Raw genomic sequence first — 11,208 nt, 5'->3', positions numbered from 1 at the left:
GAGGTCTTAGAGTTAATAAGCGAAGCTTGTGGCTGGAATGCAGCAGATTGGGGAAGTAAATTTTATTCTGCAACACAGAGAAAAGGCAAACATGTAAGGGCATATGCTCTGAGAAAACGAGCTCTCTATTTGTTTCTGGATACAATTGATGATGATATATATGATGAACAGTTTAAGAAATCCTTTTTACATGGATTACACCCTGATTTGAAAGCAATCCTGGGCATCTCAGCTGATGCAACCAAGGATTGGGAGAATGTGTTTCCTAAAATTTGCAGAGCACAGGAATTAGTGAAACAAGGAGCTTGGAAATGTGTTAAAATTGATAATAAGGGGAAAACTGAAAAAGAATCCCGTGAAAAACTATTTCAGGTCGAGGGGCCTCATGTTTTCTTAAACACTGAGCCTGACTATGGGCGTTGTCCCCCTCATAATCCTCACTGGGAAAAGAAACATAACTCTGGTTACAAGCGTAACAGGGGCAGAAGTGACCACGCTGGAGATCAGACTCACACTGACCCCAAGTTAAACAGACAGGCCGGGACACCCCGAGGTGACTCCTAACGTGACTCCTCCCACCTATGATGAGTCAAAGGCAGCACTGGCTCCTCCTTAGTACTCAACTGCTCCCCTGTATCCGCAGAAAGAGCTACAGCTCCTGCGTCAGGAAGTGCAACAACTGCGCACTGATCTCACAGGGAAAGCAGCCCATGCACAGCACGCATAGGGGTGCGTGGCCTCCCTGAAGGTAGAAACGAAGCTCTACCGGGACAGATGGAATAGGCCGATCTTAAGAGCAGCTGTTGACGGAGGCCCACAGCAATGCATGCTCTTAGACACTGGTGCTTCTGTATCTGTCCTACATGCTCAATCTCCACACACACACACATTATCTACAGGTATTACAGCTAATGTATCTGGGTTTAAGGGAGACATGACTACTGCTATGAAGGGTATAAAATGTAATTTGAAAATAGGTGATTATCAAACAACTTGGTCTCCTATATTAATGCCTTCACCTGAGGGTCAGTCAGTTATTGGTTCAGATGTCTTGAGAAGAGAAGGTGTAATACTTGATTATGCTAATAATCAGATTTGGTTTAACAGAGGCAGAAATGTTGTGTACACTGTTAGTGATTCACATGCAGTATGTACTATGAAGTCACCAGGTGAATTACCGCTTCCATTCAATGAAAATTATGCAGTGAGGCAAATAATAGCAAAATACTCTGATGTGTTTGCCAGGCATAAGCATGATTGTGGTAATGTGGGTCAGGAGGAAGACATCAATGGTCCTCCTCACAAATTTCAAAAACAATATGGGATCCCCACTGAAAGTCACGAATCTGTTGCAACTGTTATTAGTTCTCTGTTACAGCAAGGAGTCATAAGACATTGTACTTCTACAACAAACTCTCCTATTTGGCCTGTGCGGAAGCCAGACGGATCCTGGAGACTGACTGTGGACTACAGGCGACTCAACGCTGTGACACCTACCTGTGCACCGATTGGAAGAGACACTGCCACTCTACTGTCCCGTGTCCCAACTGACAGTAAGGTCTTCACAGTGCTGGACATTTCCAATGGTTTCTGGAGCGTTCCACTTGCTCACAATTGCTAATACAAATTTGCTTTCACTTTTGACAATCAGCAATACACATGGACTCGCTTACCGCAAGGTTTGCATAATTCTCCAACCATTTTTCACAAGCGGATGGCTGAGGCTATAAAAGGTTTTTCCAGACCTGAGTGCCTTGTCCAATACGTCGATGATCTACTGCTTGCTACAACTACAGAAGAAGAACATCTTCAGCTCTTTGATGAACTCTTAAGTCTCCTTTCACAAGCAGGTTTGAAAATCAACCCAAAGAAAGTGCAACTGTTTCGAGACTATGTTTCATATCTAGGGGTTACTCTCACTCCAGAGGGGAAATCACCTGACAATGCCAAGGTTCAGCTAATCACAAAGTTGCCTTTGCCTGTCACTAAAACTGCATTGCGTTCTTTCCTAGGTTTGATGGGATACCAACGAGACTTTATTCCAGAGTTTGCTACTTTTGCAAAGCCACTATATGAACTCTTGAGAAAAGAGGTGCCTGAAGATTTCTACAGTACTGAAACTTGGACAGAGAACCACACTAAAGCCGTTGAACAGTTAAAACAAGCATTAGTGCAAGCTACTGTGCTGCTAACTCCAAACCCTACACTACCTTTTCACCTAGAGGTGGGCTCCTCCAAAGAAGCACTGACTGCCGTGCTTTGTCAAGAACTCCATGGTGTGCTGAAACCAGTAGCCTTCGCTTCACGGTGTCTTCAGGGTGTTGAGAGACAGTATGATACGTGCACTAGACACTTGTTAGCGACTTTTTGGGCAGTGAAACATTTCACTTATATTACAGGACTGAACAAAGTGGTGCTGCACACACCACATACTCCACTGAACTTGTTATTGAAGCCCACAGATACTTTAGTTTCATCACAGAGACTTTCGCATTGGACTTTGTTAATGTTGCAACGTGACTTAGACCTTGATTGTAAACGAACCACATTGATTCCACAAATGTTGCTTATGCAGGGTAAACCACATGAGTGTCCATTGCCTGACACTGATATTTTGCCTAATCCTTTTGTTTTTGAGCCGCGTTCACAGGTTCCGAATGTGTATATTGATGGATCAGCATACATTTGTAAGAACTCTGGTAGATTGCTAGCAGGTTTTGCAGTATTGTTCCCTGAGTACACTGTTAAATTTTCTTGTCCAGGACAATCGTCACAATATTCTGAATTGGCAGCTTTGCTAGAAACCCTTAGGATAACTGATGATTCTGCAGATATTTATACAGATAGTGCTTATGTTGTTACTGCATGTACCTTGCGACCTCTCTATGCCAAAAATAATTTCCGATCATCAGATGATCGTCCCTTGAAACATGCTACCTTACTACAGCATATTTGGTATTCTATTCAGTCGAGACCAGGCGAAATTGCTGTTTTGAAAGTTAAGGCCCTTGTGAGAAAGGATCATAGAGGTGAACATCATATCAGAAATGATGAAGCTGATCGGTGTGCTAAATTTGCTGCTAGACACTGTGGTCCGTGGCATTTGCCAGACCCATTGCCTACCAATGAAAATGTCTCTGCCTTGGCTAACTCACAGTCTCTTTTTGAGATTCAAAAATTAGATTCAGACATCCAGACTAATATTCACTGGCATTTGCAGGAGAAACTGCCTTCACAACCTACGTTTTGGTCTCACAAAAGTACTCTAGTGGGTGCGGGTGATTCTGACAAGGTCCTCATGGTAAACATTCCACAATCTGAATACCCTGTAGTCTGTGTTCCCTCACAATTAGCTCCAGATATTTTTGACCTATTTCACAACTCACCAGTAGGAGGTCATTTTTCTGTAGAAAAGACACTAGAGAAGATTACACAGTACTACTGGTGGCCGACTATGAAAGCTGACATGACCACTGCATGTAACCACTGTCTTGTCTGCTTACAGGTGAATCCTGCACCTTTCACACACAAATCCAAACTCAGACTATCAACTCCGCCGGAAGGTCCCTGGACTCATATTCAAATTGATTTCATTGGTCCTTTAGCCAAAACATCACAGGGAAACCAGTATATTTTGGTTATCCTTGACAAATTCACAAAGTGGATTGAGGCTTTTCCTTGCAGGCGTGCCACTGCTGCCACTGTAGCGAAAACTCTCATACAAAATGTGTTCACTAGGTGGGGACTACCGAAGGTGATTGATAGTGATCGAGGAACACATTTCACAAGCAGTGTAGTGAAAGTTATGTGTCAAGCATTAGGCATCACCCAGAAATTACATATTCCATTCCACCCTCAATCGTCAGGAGTAGTCGAGCGTGGAAACCGCACTCTAAAAACACCTTTGAAAAAAATGTGTCAAGACAATCCAAAAAGGTGGGCTGAGGCATTACCTCTGTGCCTAATGGCAATGCGGTCAACACCACACTCCACTACCAGAATTACACCACATCAGGCGATGACTGGACATCTTATGCATGTCCCAGGACATTGTTTTCTTCCTTTAGAAGAACAACCTGTTCTTTTGCAAGCTGCTAATGTGACTTGGTTACGAAATTGCCTAGCGTCTGTAGATCAAATGCAACGCTTTGTAGCTAAACAATTAGGCCACAAACAGAGACAAATTAAGAAATATTTTGACACCAAAGTTCATGAAGAAGAACTGCAGATTGGTGACAGATGTATGGTTCGAAATTACAAACACAAACGCCATACCTTAGAAGCCGATTGGTATGGACCATTCCTCATTGTGGACAAATTAAGTCCAGCAGTGTACAAAGTCAAAATTCAGGAAAAAGGCAAAGATACTCTTAAATGGTTTCACATCAATCAGATAAAAACTGTTAAGTGATCACTGCTACCCTTGATCTTTCAGGTGTTCCTGAGAGAAAATGGAGACCATGATGCTATTCCTCGATGGTTTCCTGGGGGTTGTCATTGATGCTGCAATAGTTTACAACCATGAGACTCCATAACCATTATGGGAATTGCAAGCCTAAAATTTGTTCTGAATATTGATAATCTGACTTAGATGTAGAAACTGCTGTAATAGTATCCATGTGTGTTATCCTCATTTAAACTCTATAATATGTGTTACTGGATCTGTAGTTAGTAGACACTTGGTTTGTGATGTATATGATGCACAAACTTGTCAATCCCTGTCACTTGAATTTCCATAACTGATGAAAACTGTTAGTGTTACCAATTGAAACCACATATAGACACTAAGACTATAGGTTTTGTTTTTATTTTGTATACAGCTGAAAATGTGATGAAGTTCCTGCATAATATGTATGATTTAGGTATTATTGCACATGGAAAAGTATTAACTCTACGAAAATTACCTCCATTTGTAGGTCAAATGAGAACCTCATGGAATGTTGTTGATCATACTGAATGTTGAATCACCTATCGCTCTACTATGTTGTGTACATGTTACGTTACTGGAGACTCGTTACAGTTTTGGGTTAATGACATAACCAAGTTATCAACCTTACATGCTGTACCTGTGGATAAAATAGGATATTTGCAAGCATGACTAGTAGGCAATCACACGTAGTGCATTACAACAAACCGTTATTATTTGTACAATAATTTTGAATGTCGAATAACTAACTCCACTTTCTGTGTTCAAACCAGAAGTGCAATTAAGATTGGTGATTTGACCTTGCCTTATATTCCGCAAGACTTAAATTTTGCACCCACGTTGGCAGCTATGTTTGCAGAGATCCTGAAACCTGTTGATGCAAAGGTTTTATAGAATATGGAGCCTTTGTTGTAACTTTCTAGTATAAAAATCAATCACAAAACAGTTCAACAGGGGGCACAACATTTGATTTCTGATGGAAATATGGAGAACACTTACAATCATTCTTAATGGGATTTTGCTTTTAAAGGTGCTACTTTCTTATCTGTGTTAATTGTTACTATGTGTATGTTTTATTACCTATGTCCTCTAATATGTACTTATTATAGTGATGTTATCACCATTCGGCGTGAGACATTAGTTTCACGTAATAAGCTTGGTAAATCCAATCTACCTCACAACTACATATAACAGGCTCATTGACTAAATGTTTATTTGTATTTTGTAATTCCTGTTTTAATTTGTTTTGTTTTGTTTTGTTTTGTTTTGTTCTGCATTCTTTTTATATTATTGTATTATTTACTGAAAGGTCAAACATCTGTTGAATGTTTTTCCCTCCCAAGGTGGGGACTGCAAGATATTATTTGTTAGAATGTATTTTTCTATGGGAAATTCTATACCATCTGGTTTGGTAGAGGAAACAGACCTCCTCCCTTTTATCTAAGTTCCCTGGTAGCCCCTGGTAGCCCTGGTAACGCTATCTTTATGACCAGAGACCAAAAAGGGACCTGTCCTCTGATTGGCTTCTAGCCAAATTCAAAATGACCCCCACTTCTAAATTACTTTAGCATAAGGCACCCAAGTCATGGTGGTGGCAAAATGCTATTGGTTGGAAGGAAACCTTATAAAAGGGAAAACAAAGAGAATTTGAGTTCTCTTAACTTCTTCATCCTGCAATGAGACACAAGACAGAGCTGGAGAGGAGAGACAGAGAGAGACACACCACTTCCTGCCTGACCAGACTGGCCTATAAGCTGTACTGTGAGGAGAAAGAAGAAAATGGGTAGTATCTGTTTCTTACTGTAATCCATCAGAAGCTTAATATTACTTATTTTCAGTAATATAATTGACTGATATTAGTTTCCTATTTTTGTCAAAATAAATGATTATTGCACATCTGTGACTTGACCGCATCATCCCTCTAAAATGAATCTTAAAAGAAAAACCAATTGACCTATGAGTTTTCAGTTCAACTATTTATTTAGATTGACTGAAAAACCAAGCATTCCAGATTCTCTTACAGGCGGCAATGGGAATTGGACATTGGCCGTTAGGTGCGCGTAGCGCGTGTCCTTTGGGTTCTGGTTCTTCTTTACAAACCGGCGTCTGTCCAGTTGGCTTTCCGGTTCATTACGTCCTCTGATGGCTTTATGATAAGCCTATCTTGCAAAAACTGAAGGTCGATGATGCGGAATCGCAAGCTTCGCAAGGAGCACACAAAGCCCGCCTAAGGCACGCCTGGAATTTGAACCCAGGACCTCCTGTTTACTAGACAGGCACTTTAACCAACTAAGCCATCGCTCCCCCCATGGTCACATATGTTGCAATCTACGACAAAGAAAATCGTGTGCTGGAAATGATTTCTGGCAACTGTGAAGGAACTTCACGACTGCAGCAACAGCAGCAGCACCTCCATCTGTCTCTGTGGCGCAATCAGTCAGCGTGTTTGGCTGTTAACCGAAAGGTTGGTGGTTCGAATCCACCCAGGGATGGCCCACTTTTCCCCTAGCCCCTTGTTATTGTTTCTACTTCTGGCGGTCAGCTTGCCAGACTGCGGCTACGGTAACCTTATGCTGCTTGCTGCGGACGGCCATCTTGCAAAAATGTAAGGAGCGTTTAGAAACTTCCTTTCCATTGCCTAGGCCAACATAAACCAAGGCACTGCTGGGATTCAAACCTAGGCAGGTGCTTTGACATTTATCTTTGCTGCAGTGGACATTTATAAAGTAATGCTTGGCAGCAGGCAAGCAGAAAAGGTAAAAAAAATACTGCTTTCTCCAGCGTCTCTTGAAGAATTCCTGAAATGGCACATGATATGGTGATACAACTAATGGAGTGATTAAAAACAGTCTCTACGTATGTACTTCAAATTGATGAATCCACAGACGTAGGAAATCAGGCTCAGCTGTTAGTATTTGTTTGCTATGTCTGGGAAAAGAAGAAATTGTTTAAAGACTTTTTTTTGCTGCCTTACACTGCTAACTCGAATAACAGGAGCGGACATTTGTGAAATTCTAAACCATTATGTAACGAATGTATTGGTGTATACACAGATGGGGCAAGGGCTATGACTGGCTGTAAAAGTGGTCTCATAGTGAGACTAAAACAGGTTGCACCAAACGTTGTTTCAACACATTGCATTATACACAGAGAAGCATTGGCATCGAAAAAAAATGAGCCCTGACTTGAATGATGTTTCGTTCTGTTGTTCTGTTTGTTCTAATGCCAGACCCCTGAACTCACGCATATTTGCTGCCCTGTGCAACAAAATGGGCGCAGATTACAATGGCCTTCTTCTGCAGTCCAAAGTTCGCTGGATTTCCTGTGGATGTGTATTGAGAAGAGCATCTGACTTGTGAGTGGAGCTAACTCTGTTTTTGTTGGAACAGAACTTGTCATTTGTTGATTATTTTAAAGATATCAAATGGATTGCCACACTTGGCAGATTTATTTGATTAACTAAATAGATTCAACACAACCAGGGACCAGACACCAATGTCATGAATCTTTCTGACAAAATCAAAGGATTCACATTGAAAGCAGAATGGTGGAATGAACAAGTTAATATATAGGCCTATATTATTTATAGATAATAATAATAATATTTTTACAACTAACACTAAATGGAATGTTATTTTATTTTAACCAAAAATATATCACTGTATCTTTATTTGAAATTCATAATGAGATAAATCAACAGTTTTTGATATAGCCGTGTTTTAAGGACTAATTTAATATATGTATATAATAAAGTTTGTACTTCCATCCTAGTGCGCATGCAAAGATCCCTGTGGCTGCTGAAAGTTGATCCTGATCAAATGGCAGTGTAAATACCACACCACTGAGCAGGCTAAAATGTTCCAATGCATTTGATCCTGCTCAGAAATGGCAGTGTAAACTCAGCTTCAATCCCCTACCCTCTATGTATAACCATTGTAAAAAGTTGTGTGATAAATAAAACTGACAGATACTGTGATATTATTGTTTTAGTCACATAATAAAGCATGCAAAATGAAACATTGAGTTAGAAAGAAAAATAACCATCCTCCCCAGCCAATATAAATAAATAATATCACTTTTTTTCCCCAACACTTCAATAATTCTGTCCTGTTTTGCAGAGACCGCTTTAATTTATTTTACCTTTATTTTATATAGTGCATTTCATGTCACGTATGGACTATCCATGCCAAAATATATAAAAATAATGATAGAAAATAATAAATAAATGTTTAAATAAATACAAGAATAAAAAAATCAATAAACATGTATTTATTTCAACATTTGTGTATTTATTTCAACATTAATTATTTTCAACATGTATTCATTCATTTATTCCTGTATTTATTTCAACATTTGTGTATTTATTTCAACATTAATTATTTTCATCATGTATTTAGTCATTTATTTATTCCTGTATCTATTTCAATATTTATTTATTAATACATTTCCTGCATCTTCTGTAATTATGTTTCAATGTAATCACAGTTAGTGGGAGGTATCTAGTACGCTTAATGGCTAATCCAGTACACTGTGTAGTGGGGTTCCTGTGTGGTTTAATTGTTTTTGTAGATGATTACATAATGAAATAACTGAAGCTTATCTGTTAGATTAAATAAAATACAGGTTTTGGCTCTTTCTTTCAAACTCTAAATTTTCAGCCAAAGTCGTTGAACACCACTAAACATAGTGTTTTGGATTAGCCAATAAGCATACTGTTAAATAAAGAAATGTTGAAATAACTAAATATGTATATTTATTACAACATTTATTTAGTTCAACATTTGCTTATTATTTTATTTATTCCTGTTTTTATTTCAACATGTATTAATTTATTCTTGTATTTATTTTAACATTTATTTATTCATTCTGTTTATTTTAAATGTTGACATGGATAGTCCTCCATAGCTGAGGACATCACAAAGCACTTTACCATTAACTATCATACACACACACACAACAAATACATAAAAACTTAGTAGAGTAAATTACTAGCAAGCAGGATAAGCAAGTGTATATGTTTTCAGTCTTATACACACATACACAGTGGTCTCAAACTCAATTAATGGACAGCCATGTGTATGCTGGTTTTCGATCCCAACAAACTCCTCAATTACTTAATTGGTTTAATTGTTTAATTAGCTAAATACATTTAAACACCTATTCAGGCCCTGGTATATTGTATTTTGAAAATATACGATTACACTGATTTTTTTTCTTCTTCTGAAAAGATCCTCTATTGGCCAGTTTGCCTGTGTTATTCTGCTTTATTGTTTCTTTATCCGCCATCTTTAAAGCAAAGTCTTGTGCAATATAATGGAAACGTAAAACAAAACAAATGTTTTAAAAAAATCTGTTTGGAATTTTTTGCTAAATCCACAGAAGACCCCAAAAAGCTTAATATAAGCTGTGCAACTGAAAATTGGTATATCACAGAGAAGCAAGCTCCAGGATCATTTAAGCAACTCAAGTTAAAATTATTATGCATTACTTATTAGTTAATAATTGGTCAAATGCAAATAACTGAAAGCAGCGTACTAGATAGTACGCTGCTTTGTACTAAGTCTGCAAATTAATTGCAATTGACCCATTATTGTTATTCTTCTTTACTTGTTATTATTACTATTATACATGGAAAAATAGGCTATATAATGTTGACACAAACTCTGAACTGTTTACTGTGTCTTTAGTATCTAGTGTTTCCAGCCCTGGGACCCGGGGCACCAAAAACCCAGGCAACCCGGACGATTTTTCAACCCTGCAAACCTGGGTTTGGCATAGGTATAAAACTGGGGTTGACGAAAAAAAGAAAAAAATCATACTTGACTGTACAGCGCAACAGCGAACTGTTGTATACTTTCCTGTGGTTTTTTTTTGGTGAGAAGATTGAAGCGCGAATGTTCACTCAGTAACCTGGAAAGGAAAATGTTCCAATCCAAGCTCTATCAATATATAATAACTATGTGTAGCGTAAGGTACACTTATAAATTTCAATTAAAGAAGTGAATTTATAGTATCACATTATCACGAATCCTGGAATCTTGTAGAACTCAATTTCTGTAATAATTGGACGCAGACACCAATTTCAAAGATATAAATTGTCAAATTTATTAAAAAACAAAGACTAAATGTAGCACTACACTAATTATACAAAAGGGAAAAACTAATTAAAATTTAACTCTAGATCAACAAATCAAAGACAAATCACTTCCGTGACGAAATCAAAGACCATGGGATCGCATATGATAACACACAAATCGTTTAACAAAAAAGGTTATAAACACATTGACTACAATACCAGTTAGTAAGACGAAGGTGAGTCTCTCATTAGTATTGTTAGTCAGACATTAAATAACTACGCAGGTTAGAATTTATGTCAGGTAACTTCTCGTTATATATATATATCTGTCTCATTTACGTTTAGGTGCCGAGAAAGATCCTATCATTACATGTTACCACAATTTCCCTTAACTGATTATTATTCAATGATTAAGGATAGGCAGGGCCACCAATAATCTAACGTCTATTAACTTGTGTCAATTTCAGACTAAACAGTTAAACAGGAATGAGAAGATATTTCTCGGCGTTGACAGATTTTATTTCTAAAATTATCAACAAAACAGTTTAATGCAACACACATTTATATTTAAGAAAACTAAATGATATTACACATTCTAGAGTTTTGAATCACAGATTAACATTTCTAATTGATTTCTCAAATGTCATGAATCACAAACTCCAAACTGTTAAACTTATCTGAACTTCGTCGCAGAGAGGCCTCTCTG

The 11,208-nt window shown here is 38.2% G+C and overlaps 1 non-coding gene across 1 annotated transcript; it reads right to left on the bottom strand.

Annotated features, from left to right (window-relative positions):
- Positions 1–6,656: 6,656 nt before the first annotated feature.
- On the bottom strand, positions 6,657–6,730 carry trnat-agu (transfer RNA threonine (anticodon AGU)). Its single transcript has one exon. It is a non-coding gene; the product is annotated as a tRNA-Thr (tRNA).
- Between the last annotated feature and the right edge of the window lie 4,478 nt (positions 6,731–11,208).

The sequence above is a fragment of the Amia ocellicauda genome, chromosome 2 (genome assembly GCF_036373705.1).
Source record: "Amia ocellicauda isolate fAmiCal2 chromosome 2, fAmiCal2.hap1, whole genome shotgun sequence".
Lineage (NCBI taxonomy): Eukaryota > Metazoa > Chordata > Actinopteri > Amiiformes > Amiidae > Amia > Amia ocellicauda.
The sequence above is the reverse complement of the archived record's forward strand: the minus strand, read 5'-3'. Positions and strand labels throughout refer to the sequence as shown.